Genomic DNA, 14,360 nt, shown 5'->3' on the forward strand with positions numbered 1-14,360 from the left:
CGATCCTGACTTCCCTGATTACTAGTTACTGGACCTTAGGTTATTTTTGATTAGGTGATACAACTTTAGCCTATCAAATTTTGGCGCCTTGTCGCCGGGGAGACGGTTTATTTTATTTTATCTGAATATAGTATCAAACTAACCTCTCCTCTAAAGAACACCTGTTCTTTGGAGCATCTCACGTTTGTTTTAGTGTTTTTTGTGTATAAGCAGGAAATTGGAATCCCCAAATCTCATCCCGTTCGATCCAGAGATTGAAAAGACCGCTCGTAGACTCAGAAAGAAAACTAAACAAGCTAACCTGTCTGCAGGGACACCCTCCTAAAAGACACATTCTCCACTATCATCCCCACACCAAGAATCCCCTACCTCACCTATTACTCTCAACATGGGTGAGAATGTTACTCGAACCTTCAGAGACTATGCACAACCATCTCCTGATAACGTGCCTACTGGGGTACGGATGCCCACTGTTGCTGCTACAAATTTTGAGATCAAGTCTCATGTTCTGAATATGGTTCAGAACAATTACTTCGCTGGGTTACCATCTGAAGACCCAAATCAGCACCTGCAGAGATTTTTAAAGTGTTGTGCTACTCAAAAGCAAGCTGGTTTTACTCCTGATGAGATGAAACTCCTTCTATTTGGGTTCTCTCTGCGCGATAAAGCTTTGTTCTGGTATAATAAGCTGCCTTCCACCATCACCACCTGGCCAGAACTTTCCAAGATTTTTCTTATCAAGTGGTACCCTTACCAGAAAACTGCAGATATGAGACATGCTATAGTTACTTTCACCCAAGATCCTGGTGAGTCTCTATATGAAGCTTGGGAGCGGTTCAAGGATCTGCAGCGTCTATGTCCTCATCATGGGTTGGACCAGTGGTACTTATGTCAGATTTTCTACACTAGAGTTGATGCAGATACACGACGGGTAATTGATGGAGCATCTGGTGGGTTCTTCATGTATAAAGCGATTGAGGATGGGTATGAACTTTTGGAGAAGCTAGCATCTAATCAAGCATCTACCATTCGTTCCTCTTTGAAAAAGGGAGGTAAACATGATGTTGAAGCCATTTCCCTACTATCTGGGCAACTAGCTGCCCTAACTCAAAAGATTGATTCCCTGAAATTAGGTAATGATTCCCCCCATATGAGTGTTAACGCGATGGCTAGTGCTTCTAACTATAATGTGCATATATGTGATGCTTGTGGAATATATGGGCACAACTCTCAAGAGTGTCATGCGCTTGGAAATAACTGTGAGGCCGTCAATGCTTTCCAGTCACAGCCTAGGAACCAGTTCAACCCATATTCCAACACCTATAATCCTAGGTTAAGACACCATCCAAACCTCTCATATAGGAGTACTAATGTGTTGAACCCTCAACCTCAACAACCATATCCGCCTCAACAACAGGGTCAACAATACCAACCTCCACAACAAGCTCCACCTGGTTTTCAGAGAAATCAAGCACCTCAACAGCCTGCTCCTACTTCTGACCCAGCCATGACAGAGTTGAAGAATATGATGTTCCAGATGCAGAAAGGGTTCAATGCTTTTCAAGCTGACACAAAAGCTCAGCTGGAAAATTTGGGCACGCATAACAAGATGTTGGAGACTCAACTAGCTCAGTTGGCTAGTTCTTCTACTAGTAGGCCACCTGGGGCCTTACCTTCACAATCAATGCAACCGAGGGACACTGCCAATGCCATCACTCTTAGGAGTGGAACACATTACGATGGTCCCCCAATGCCTAAAGATGGTCCGGTTGAGCCAGAAAAAAATGCAGACGTCACTGAAACTTCGTCAGCTCCTGAGGCTACCACCAACACAAACGCAAAGAAGGAGATAGTACCTGAAAAAAATTCCTCCACCACTCCTGCGATAAAGGTACCCTTCCCCACTCGTCTATCAAAGAATAAGCTGGATCACCAACTTGGTAAGTTTATGGAGGTAGTGAAAAATCTTCAGGTAACTGTCCCATTTACTGAACTTATTACTCAAGTACCTGCATATGCTAAATTTTTGAAGGAAATTTTGACTAGGAAGAGAGCCTTTAATGCAGTAGAAACTGTTGCCTTTACTAAAGAATGTAGTGCTCTTTTGCAAAATCGATCCCCTCCTAAATTGAAAGATCTGGGGAGTTTCTCCATCCCTTGTAATATTGGCACCATATTTATTGACAAAGCCTTATGTGATTTAGGTGCTAGTGTTAGTGTCATGCCCCTGACTGTTTGCAAAAAGCTTGACATGGGAGATTTAAAATGTACCAACATTACTCTTCAAATGGCCGACCATTCTGTTAAATACCCCCGAGGTATCTTAGAGGACGTTCCTATGAGGGTAGGTAAATTTTATATTCTTGTGGATTTTGTTGTGCTTGACATGGAAGCGGATACTCAAATCCCAATCATTTTAGGGAGACCATTCCTTCATACTGCTGGAGCTGTCATAGATGTTAAAAATGGGAAATTGACTTTGACTGTGGGGGTTGATAAGGTGATTTTTAGTTTGACCAATGCTTTGAAAAGTCCTATGCTAGAGGAAGCCTGTTATAGAATCGATGTCATTGATGTGCTGGTTAATGATGACATGCCTCAATCCCTTCTGCGGGATCCTTTGGAGGCTTTGCTTTGTTTTACCTCTTCCACAGGTGATGATAGTATACAAGGTTAGCGTCGTTTGAACCCGAATATGCAGGAAGTTGTCAAAAAAGAGGTTATGAAATTGCTTGATGCTGGGATTATCTATCCTATTTCTGATTCTAAGTGGGTGAGTGAAGTTCAAGTGGTCCCTAAAAAGGGCGATACTATTGTAGTTAAAAATGAGAAAAATGAACTAATTGCTACAAGAGTAGTCACTGGGTGGCGTATGTGCATTGATTATAGGAAATTAAATGTTGCCACTAAGAAAGACCATTTTCCCCTTCCCTTCATTGATCAGATGTTGGAACGTCTAGCTTGTCACTCTCATTTTTGTTATCTAGATGGCTATTCTGGTTTCTTCCAAATTCCTATCCACCCAGATGACCAGGAGAAGACCACCTTTACATGTCCTTATGGTACCTTTGCATATCGAAGGATGCCCTTGGCCTATGTAATGCCCCTGCTACCTTCCAACGTTGTATGATGGCCATATTTTCTGAGTTTATTGAGTCCATCATGGAAGTATTTATGGATGACTTTAGTGTGTATGGCATTGATTTTGATGCATGTTTGCTGAATCTGGCTAAAGTACTGAAAAGATGTGAGGATGTCCATCTTGTATTGAACTGGGAGAAGTCCCACTTCGTGGTTACTGAAGGAGTGGTACTTGGTCATATTATTTCTGAACGAGGCATCCAGGTGGACAAAGCAAAAATTCAAGTGATTGGCAATTACCTCCCTGTGAATGTTAAGGGTGTTAGAGGTTTTCTTGGTCATGCGGATTTTATCGCCGCTTTATCAAGGACTTCTCTAAAATTGCTAAACCACTTACTCAGTTGCTCCTCAAGGATTCCCCGTTCCTGTTTACTGATGAGTGTATAGTGTCTTTTAACAGGATCAAGCAAGCTCTGATTACTGCTCCTATCATCCGATCTCTAGATTGGACCCTCCCGTTTGAGATCATGTGTGACGCTAGCTGATTAGTTGTGGGAGCTGTCCTTGGTCAGAGAAAGACAACTCCTCCATGCCATCTACTATGCTAGCAAGACACTACGATGAAGCTCAAGTTAATTATGCCACACGAGAAAAGAGCTTCTATGTGGTTATGCACTGGACAAGTTCAGGACCTATCTGCTTGGGTCTAAGTCATTGTTCACCGATCATGCTGCATTGAAGTACCTCCTAGCCAAAAAGGAGGCAAAGCCTCGACTCATTCGGTGGATTTTGCTGCTCCAAGAATTCGACTTGGAATCAGAGATAAAAAGGGTGCAGAAAATGTAGTGGCTGACCATTTGTCCCGATTGCAGTATGAGATATGGAAGAAGGCCTACCCATTGATGACTCTTTTTCCTGATGATAAGCTCCTGGCAGTCACTTCTGTTACCCCGTGGTATGCGACTTCGCCAACTTTTGTGTGAGTGGACAAACCCCTCCAGAGCTGAGCTACCAGCAGAGAAAGAAATTTCTCCATGATGCCAAACAGTGCTTTTGGGATGACCCTTTGCTTTACAAGCTCTGTGCTGACACCATCTATAGGCGATGTATCCCAGAGTGGGAGGTGCATGAAATTCTGAAGCACTCTCACTTCCTTCCATGTGGAGGCCATGCTGGGCCCTCCAAAACAGTAGCAAAGGTACTTCAATCTGGTTTTTATTGGCCAACTCTTTTTCATGATGCTAGTACTTTTGTTAAGTCTTGTGATGCATGCCAACAAACAGGAAATATTTCCCGTAGACATGAGATGCCCAAACCCCCATCATGGAAGTTAAACTATTTGATGTGTGGGGTATTGATTTTATGGGTCCTTTTCCCTCTTCCTCAGGCAACAATTTCATACTTGTTGCTGTTGACTATGTATTTAAGTGGGTAGAAGCTTCTGCGTCACCAACCAATGACTCTAAGGTCGTCATGAAAATGTTCAAAAAGATTATCTTTCCACGGTTTGGGGTACCAAGGGTTGTCATTAGTGATGGTGGATCCCACTTTCACAAAAGAACCTTTGAAGCCCTACTCAAAAAGTATGGTGTCTACCATAGGACTGGCCTAGCATACCACCTCAGACAAGTGGGCAAGTAGAAGTGTCTAACCGTGAAATAAAGTCTATTTTGGAGAAAGTGGTAGCTAAATCTAGAAAAGATTGGAGTGATAAGTTAGATGACACCTTATGGGCTTATAGAACTGCTTTTAAGACCCCTATTGGTACCACCCCTTATCGACTAGTCTATGGAAAAGCATGCCACCTACCTGTCGAACTAGAGTATAAGGCTTTTTGAGCTGTTAAAGAGTTGAACCTTGATGCTAAATTAGCAGGAGAAAAGCGTCTATTGCAAATCAATGAGCTTGATGAACTTAGACTGAATGCTTATGATAGTTCGCGTCTCTACAAAGAGCGCACTAAGAGATGGCATGATAAGAAAATTCTGAGCAGGGAGTTCAATATTGGTGACAAGGTTTTATTGTACAACTCTAGACTAAAGCTTTTTCCTGGTAAGTTGAAGTCTAGGTGGTCTGGTCCTTTTCTGTCACTAACACTAACAAGTTTGGAATGAATGACAACAGGTGAGAAGTTCAAAGTTAATGGCCAACGTCTGAAGTTGTACTATACGGGAATCCATGTTGGATCTGTGGAGGAGTTATACCTTCAACCCCCATCCCCTTCTGTTTGAGGGATGAAGCATTATGGTCGTGCGGGACCTTTATAAACCAGCGCTGATCGGGAGGCAACCCGATTTCTTTCCTTTTCTTTCGTAGTTTTTCTAGATTTTTATTTTTTACTTACTTTGCTAATTTTTGTAGTTTGGTGAGAGTGTGAGAGGGTACTGATATTCCGCTTCAGGTTACATGTGTGCAGGATTGCTTACCAACTGGAAAAGTTCATTCAAAGATACGAGCCATTGCTTACTGGGCATAGCCCGAGGCCATCAGGTGAGGTTGCCCGATCGGGCGTGCAACAGAAACATGAATCTCATGAAAAAGGCAGGCGCCCGATGGTATCGGGCCTGGACGCCCGATCGGGCGAAGTTCTGTCAACTCAAATTACGACAAAAATCAAGGAATTGACAGACGCCCGATCGGCTCGGGCGACTACGCCCGATCGGGTCCGCAACCAGAACTGGGAAGACTAAAAACATCGCCAGATCGGGCATGGACACCCGATCGGGCCCGCAACGAATTCGGTTTTGGAGAAGAAACTGACAGACGCCCGATGTGGTCGGGCGCGCAACGGATTTCGGAAAATTTCAGAAAAAATAAAAAACATGCCCGATCGGGCTCGGGATCCGGCTGGCGAGATTAAAGGGGTTTTCCCCTTGTTTTCACTCACTTCCTCTTACACTTTCTCTCTCCTCCAAACCCTAACCCCCAAATTCTCCCATCTTCTTCTCCAAACCCCTTCCACCATTGAAGACCCTCACTCACACCTTCAAATTCTCACCAATTTTTCTCTCCCATCACTTTCTTCTCATCTCTCACTCCACTTTCTTCAATTTCTCCCACTTTATCTCTCCCTCCATCTTCTTCTTCATCTTTTCCACCATTAAAGTGAGGATTTGAGTGATACAAGTTTTCCCGTCTCTTCCCCCATTAGAGAGTGAGTTGAAGCTTCGAAATCTTGCACATTCCAGCATCATGTTCACAAGGCGACGAAAATCTACAACGGGCTCACAACCACCACCACCACCACCACCGGAAATTCCCCGCGATGAGACCTTCCCGGACGTCATCTTCTCCACAGAGGAACAAAGAGAACGATTTCAGCGCCACAAGGGGCGCGGTAAGTCCTAAACTTTCCTTGACATTGAATTTTTGGATAAATTGGGATTCATTGAATTTAAGAATTTATGAAAATATTGGATGGAACCCTTTTTACTGTTCATGTTAACACATATCCCGTGCTTGTATATGAATTTTACAGTAGTTTAAAAGTGACCCACCCTCGCTCGGGACCAATTTCTCATGTTTCCTATCGGCTCTTAAATCGGGACTTCACCCTCACCCTCCCGGAGTTTGCTCGCATACTCCGTGTCCTTAATCGGGGGGAGATTGGGCACCCCCCCTGACTATCATCACCGGGAATTTATATGCTATATACAGGGGATGAAAATGATTTTACCTTCAACATTGTCATGCGGTACACACCAACCCATTTTAAAATTTGGGTTCGTTTTATGTCCAAGACTTTGTTTGAGAGGGTTGAAGGTCAGCTCATTCGAGGGGATGAGCTTTATCTGAATGGTAGTTACATGTATCGGGGCACTACGCGCCGCTTTCACTACAATATCCCCCATCATGTCGCGCTCCAAATGGAGCGAATTGCCACCACTTACCCTAAGCGGCGCGCTGATGGCTCTTTGCCTCTCGCCCTATCGTGAAGGGGGATTGGTTACTCTTTTGCTGGGCCATCCCGACTTGATGAGACTCGTTATCAGCCGGCCTTAGGTCCTACCTTATGGACTATGCCTACTCCCCGCCTTCACTAGTTGGAGCGGGGTGGGGATACCTACCAGTGGCAGGTCAACAGAAGGCCCTCCGTTGCACTGCCCAACCCTCTGGCAAGAATCAAACCTGGCTAACCTCACTATCACCTTCCCATTGTCGGTTCTGACTTTCCTGCCCCTTGTCCCCCGATACCTGAGCGTACCTACCACCGTCGTCCACCCTGTTGAGGATATCCCCTCATCTTCTGATGCTCCCCCTCCCCCATATTCTACTGCTCCTCCTTCCTTTGATTTTCAGGAGATGATGACCCTGCTTCAGCTATGGATACTGGCATTACGGCCAACACGGTCGCTATCCAGGGCATTAGCCAGCAGGTTGATGCCAATGGTGCTTCTTCAGAATCTACGTCAGCGGGTCGATACATTGCCAATGATCAGCACCTGGCTTGTATTCGATGTACGACGAGAACTGCGCCTTCATCGCATTGCTGAGCATGATGCCATCCCTCGTGGTATACTTGGAACCCGAGCTACAGTCAGCCGCGAGCGAGAGTGAGGAGGATGGAGATGAGGCTAGTGAGTATATGCACATGGATGACTGATATCCATGACTCCTTTTCCCCTTGTTACAATGAGGTCATTGCCATGTTCAGCTTGGGGGAGGACTTCTGTAAGTACACTCTCACTATTATTGCTTTTTAGTAGTTAGTTTACTGTGTTCTTAGGCTAGTAAGTTAATTAGTTAATTGTTTCTTTTTTTCTTTTCATAAAAACAAAAACAACAAAAAAATGAAATATTGCTGAAAAAATACCAAAAATACGAGTTGAACATGAATAGTCTAATTGCTTCCCTGTGCCCCAAACTTTGCCTTGAAAAATGATTTAACTCATTATACTGGATAGTCGGGCATTCGTGATTGGGATGTTGTGATGTGATCTTTGATTGCCTTGGTCTTGAGTAGATTTTGATGATAAAACACCTACTTTAACTGCATGCTTGAACTGGTTACATTGTAAGGATTCATTCGAGCCTTCGGATGCATATTTAGTCCGAATTATCCTTGTGTGTTAGTTCCTCATATCATTCTTATCTTGACTTTGGCATTGTACTCGTTATTTCTGATGACTTTGGACATTGTGCTGTGATAGAGGCGTTCAATTGTTTGATTTTTGGCCTCAGAATTTTTAAAAAGAATCATTTCCCTCCTAGCCCCGCTGAGCCTAATGACTTTTTGGATCTATATCAAGCCACATTACATGCCTTGAGCCTTTTCAATGTTTATTGTCCCAAGCCTAGCTTGGGGGAGCATTTGTTAGGTTGACTATATTTGTGGTTGATTTTCGGGTTGATTGGAAATAATATTGATGTTGACATGAGGTGAAGTGAATAAGAGAAAAGAAAACAAAGAAAAAAAAATAGGAAATAACACATGAAAAGAATCAACACGAGTCATGAAAAGAAAAAAAGAGTAAAAATCAGAACAATACATTTTGCTGAAAACTATCAAGGAGACAATTGTTGGTTGGTTCGAAAAATCTAAAGTTGGTCATTATTTTGGGTATGTGATTGAGACCATGGAAGTTGTTTTTACCACACCTAGTTCTACTAGTGTTGATTGCTCCCCTTTTCTGGGCTTTTCCACCACATTCCCCAAATAATTCCCATACCTTTACCCGAGCCCCATTACAACCCTCAGAAAGACCTTTTGAGCACTTGTTTGAATGTTTATTGGAATGATACAGAGTCAATGTGCCAAAGTTGAAGTTTAAGTTTGTTATTCGAGTCGACTTGAGTAGGATGAGCGATATTTTACCTTTTCTAAACACATGAGAGTGTGAGAGGGAAGGGATATTATGGTTGGGTTGGTGAGCGTTCGGGCACACTTTATGCTCGCCACAAAAATTGAGAGGAGTGACACCCTGGTGAGTCCCTTTTCAAGATGTGCAAGTTATGTATGGCTGCTATTTCGGACAATTTGCTTAAGTGATTGGTAGTCAAAAGTGATCTGATCAACTGAACTTGAACTTTGCTTGCTTGAAGGTTTTTGAGGTCAAAATGTTTGAGTTTCATACTTTGAGGGGTGAAGCAAATTCTATTCATATTCATGTTGTGCTTTGCTTAGGGACAAGCAAAGGTTTAGCTTGGGGGAGTTTGATGTTATGGTTTTATATAGAGTTTTCTCCCCTATTATGTGCTAAAAGTTTATTGGTTATGGTGCTCTTAGGAGCCATTTGGTACTAACTCTCTCCATCTAGTTGTGGTTTGCTTTTTGTATTGATTGTAGGTTTTAGGAGCTATTACCTACTTTATATGATTGCACACTGGATTAGAGAGGTTAGACACTGAGTTTCAAGATCCCGAGGATGCTTTCCGGGACTTTGAGCAGAGGAAGAACAAGAAACGAGCTTAAGCTGACCGGCCCGACAGGATCGGGCGGCCCAGCCCGATCAGGCGAAGAAGCAGGTTCCATGTTTCTGTTGCGGGCCCGATCGGGCGTCGGACACCCAGTCGTGATTCTGTCTTCCGCCCGATCAGGCGACTTGGCCCGACATCAGGCGCCCCTGCCAGCTGCTGCCAAAATGCTATGTTAATAGGCCGCCCGATGTCATCGGGCGGGTCAGCCCGATCTCATCGGGCGCCTGTGGATTTTTGGCCCTTTCTTCTGTTTTGGATCCCGATTCCATCGGGCATCTCTGGCCCGATCGGGCGGCTGACGACACGTGTTTTTTTAATGAATACGGGCCCTTTTTTCGAGACTTTTGGCAATTGTTTTAGGGCTTGTATAAATAGGAAAATCAGAATTATTAGGATGATCTTGGTTTTTATTATTAGTTTTCTCTAGAGAGTGTTCAGGAACCTTGATTTTTGTTATTGTTTTCATGATTATGAGTGAGTAGTTCTATATCTAGAATTGTGGAGATCTATGTATGCAATGAGGGATTGATAGATTAGTTTGATTATCTTGTATTTCAACTGTTTCCTTTGATTGATTCTTCATGCTAGAATTATAAGTTAGGCCTGATTTATATTTCTATTGTTGCAATACTGAATCTACTTCGAGAAGAGAGATACCATATAGGCTTCCAATTATTAGGCAAAGTGACCCTTGACTATGCGAGAGCGACTGGATGATCTTTGAGGGAGGTAACGTTCTAGAGAAATTACATGTGCCCTAGACAGTTGACTTACTAGGTGGTTATTATTTATCCCTGATTTCCTGAATTGTATGCATAGAGATCCATGATTCTAGTACTTTATTAATATATTTACACCTTCATATTTAGTTCTGTTATTGTTTAGTTTAGTAACACAACTCCATTCATCTGATTTCGTTAATGTAGTATTAGAGTTCAGATACAATAATATAACTTCTCCCCGTGGATTCGACCCTGACTTCGCTGACTACTAGTTAGTGGACCTTAGGTTATTTTTGATTAGGTGATACGACTTTAGCCTATCACATTTTTAAATTGATTCTTACTTGAAGACGTCTATGTGGAACGACCTCATGGGTTTGATAATTCAGACCTTCGAAACCAGGTATATAAGCTTGACATTGCCCTCTTTGGGTTGAAACAAGTTCCTAGATCTTGGTATGAATGGTTGTCCAAATTTTTACTTTCTCATGATTTCATTAGAGGCAAGGTTGATAGAACACTGTTCCACAGATCAAAAGGAACAGAAATACTAGGAGATTAGATTTATGTTGATGATATAATATTCGGTGTTACTAATGATCTTCTATATACGGAGTTTGCTGATCTTATGAGTAGTGAGTTCGAAATGAGTATGATTGGAGAAATGAACTTCTTTCTGGGATTGTACATCCAGCGAACAGAAAGAGGAACAATGATCCATCAAGAAAAATATGTCAGGGAACTGTTGAAGAAATATGGGATGGATCAATCAAAAAACCAACCATACTCCCATAGGAACAGGAACAAGGTTAGACGAAGATACAAATGGTAAGTGTGTAAATGAGAAGTAATACAGAGGTATGATTGGTTCTTTACTCTGCTTAACTGCAAGTACACCTGATATTACTTTTAGTGCTGGTTTATGTGCAAGATTCCATTAAAATCCTAAAGAATCTTACTTAACGTCTGTAAAGTGAATTCTTAGATATTTGAAAGGAAGCGATGACTTATGTTTGTTCTATCCTGCAAGTGTTGTTTTTTTATCTTATAAGCTATTCAGATGCGAATTATGTTGGAGACTTAGTAAACTGCAAAATCACGTCTGGCATTGTTCAGTATCTAGGAACAAGCTTGGTCTCGTGGAGCTCAAAGAAACATAACACAGTTGCCCTATAACCTACAGAAGCAGAGAATTCGGCAACTGATTGCATGTTATTCCTAGGTCCTCTCATGTAGGAGTTCACACCTTCTTCATTTTTCTCCCCTCAATTTTCTTTTCAGTTATTATTTTCTCTTTCTCTTTTTCATCCATAATCTCAAAAATTAATTATCTTTCTTCATTAATCCCCCACAAAAATTTACATAAATTAAGTCAAGCATCACTTCACCGGCGTGCATGTGCAAACCTAAGAAATGATAAATTCAAAGGATTTAGAGATGTGAAAAAGAAAAGTCGCGTTAAATTTTCCCAAAATTAACCCACATAAAAACCTATCAAATCAATCCATTCTCACACGCAAAATTTAACCGCTATTAATCCCAAAACTACTACCTCTACAAAACCACCCTATTCTCTCTCCTAAAACATCTCAACTCAAACTCATCCTCTTCACCTCACTCAAAAATGGCTTCCAAGAAAACGACATCAAAAAGTACCCAAAACTTACCCATCAAAAACTCCTCTTCACTGGTCGATTACAATGCAAGCGAAACTGAGTCTTCAAACTCAAACGCCAATTCTATGGGATCGCATCAACTTTCGGGAGAACCAGAAATAATTTCTCCGAAAAAAGAATAATTCATGGAGGAGGTTGAAACAGAGCAAGAAGTGCTGGTTCCTACTAAGAGGGGTAAGAAATATAAGTCCTCTAAATACATAATTGTGTTTTTTGTCAATTTTTCTTAGTGCAAGAAAATAAAATGGAGTCAATTTCTTGACTTAGTTAAGTTTCAAAAATATGGTAAAATTCTTAGTTTTGATTAGGGTTTATATGAAGTGGAAATGGGTGAGTTTGTGTCTAGTTTTGAGAATAATAATGGTATGTGCATCGGGGTTGTGAATGTGAAAATTGTGAAATTTTCCGAAAATTTTTGAAGCTAATGGTTTAAGATACCTCTTGAAGGGTACAAAGAGTATGTGAAGGATAGGGATAAGTTAAATGTCAATGGTGCATCAAACGCAACCATTTAAAATTATTTTGGGGGTAAACAATCTGAATTGTCCCTTAATCAAAAGGATCTCTCTCCTTACCATAAATTTCTTTTTCAATTGGTCTAGCGGTTCATCTTATCGAGAACATCCAAAAGGACTCAAGCTAGTCTTATGGACTCTCCCTCATGTTCTGCCTTGCTAAAAACATTAAGATCAATTTCTCTGCCTTAATGATCTTCGATTTCTCCTACTATATTTCTCGCAATACTAAGGTTGGATATGTCAACCTTATCTCTGTCATCCTCGAGAAAATCAAATCAAACTCCCCTCAAATACATCATTTGACCTTAAACCTAATAACTACTAGACCTAAGATACCCTTTCTAGGTTGTCCTTGAAGGTACTTGGTGGGAAGTTAGTCTTTGGGGGAGCAGAGATAAACGAGAAGGGAGAAGTTGGTTCTAAGAGGAAATTGGAGGAGGAGGTCAGTATAGAGGGTCCTAGGTTTGTCCGCAAGAGTCAAAGGATTGTTGAGACCAAGACCCCTCGGGAACAGGGACAGGGTACAGTTCACATCAATTTGGAGGAGGATCAAGCTCCTTCAGGATCTTAGGCAATTGATCATCACCTACTCTCCACCACTGGTCTCTTTGGGATTCTTCGCTCACTACAGGAGTCTCTGACTCTCTTGCATGCTAGAGTCCAGGGTGTGGAAGCTCGAGTTGCATGCCTTGACATCCAACAGGAGACGGATCTTGCTGTTGTGAGGCATGGTGAAGCTGCACTGAGAGAGAAGATTGACCATGTGGTCTCTTCTTTCTTTGTCTGTCCCAAACCCTAATCCCCATTTCAATTTCTATCTCTTTACCTCATTAAACATTTTCTTTTGGGTTGTATTAAATGTTGGAGACTTGTTTTATTTTTTTTTTACCTATGGTTGTGCGGAGCACACCTTCTTTTGTTTCTTATTTTTCATTTGTCTCATTCTTTTTATCTTTTCATATTTCTTTTTCTCCCTGAACTTATCTTGTGCATTTTTTTGCTATGTTGCATTGCTCCTATCTTGCTATTCTCATTCAATTGCTTGATGGCAGACCAGTGATCTATATGGCTTCGTGCAAGGACCAAGAGAATCCGTCCGCGATTATTATAATTGCTTTCACAAAGAAATGATTAGTATTAAAGACCTTGACACTAAAACTGCCATTGAAATGTTTCAGGAAATGATTAATTCTCCGGTCGAAGCTCTACAACCGCCTGACGAAGTATCCATGCTAGACGTTCGAAGAAGTCAAAGCCTGAGCATCGGCGCAGATGCGGTTGGAAGAAGATGATGCTATCCTCAACACCATCTCTACGCGTCATGCACCTGAAAGTTCCAGCGATCGCAAATCTTATCCATCCTTGTAACCATCCAAGTCAGGTACATAACCTTATTGATGTTGTTTACAATGCAGGAACTGACCCAAAGACAGAGCAACCATCCTATCCCGACCTTGAGTCATATGGATTCTCTATCGATGTCGGAGGCGTCATAAACGCGTTGACCAAGATCGTAGCGCTCGTGAGTTGGCCACGAAAGAGTGATTGCCTGGACGCCCAGAAAGACCAGTCAAAATGGTGTCAGTTCCATCATGACCATGTCCATATGACGGAAGCGTGCATTGCGCTGCGTCGTGAAGTCACGTTTATGCTCAACAAAGGCCATTTGCAAGATCTGCTGAGCAACAAAGCAAAAGCATCCTTCGAAAGAAATCCCACCAAACGTATTCCACCTGCGTCCGCGACGCATGTCAATGCAATCAACGTTATTTCAGGTGGATCTGATGTATGTGGACTGACATAATCTGCAGCCAAAAGGCTAGCAAGAGAGGGACCCCCCTCGTCCGCTGTTCATAAATATTGCAGGTTTGAGGAAGAGCGCAGGCTAGAAGCGATGGCAATCACCTCTAACGATGACGATGACGATGTATATACATAGGTTTTTT

General features: G+C 42.1%; 1 non-coding gene across 1 annotated transcript; it reads right to left on the reverse strand.

The window, feature by feature from the left end:
• Nucleotides 1–766: 766 nt before the first annotated feature.
• Nucleotides 767–873, reverse strand: LOC125495285 (small nucleolar RNA R71). Its single transcript, XR_007271923.2, has one exon. It is a non-coding gene; the product is annotated as a small nucleolar RNA R71 (small nucleolar RNA).
• Nucleotides 874–14,360: the final 13,487 nt, after the last annotated feature.

Source organism: Beta vulgaris, chromosome 2 (genome assembly GCF_026745355.1).
Source record: "Beta vulgaris subsp. vulgaris cultivar EL10 chromosome 2, EL10.2, whole genome shotgun sequence".
NCBI classification, from domain to species: domain Eukaryota; kingdom Viridiplantae; phylum Streptophyta; class Magnoliopsida; order Caryophyllales; family Amaranthaceae; genus Beta; species Beta vulgaris.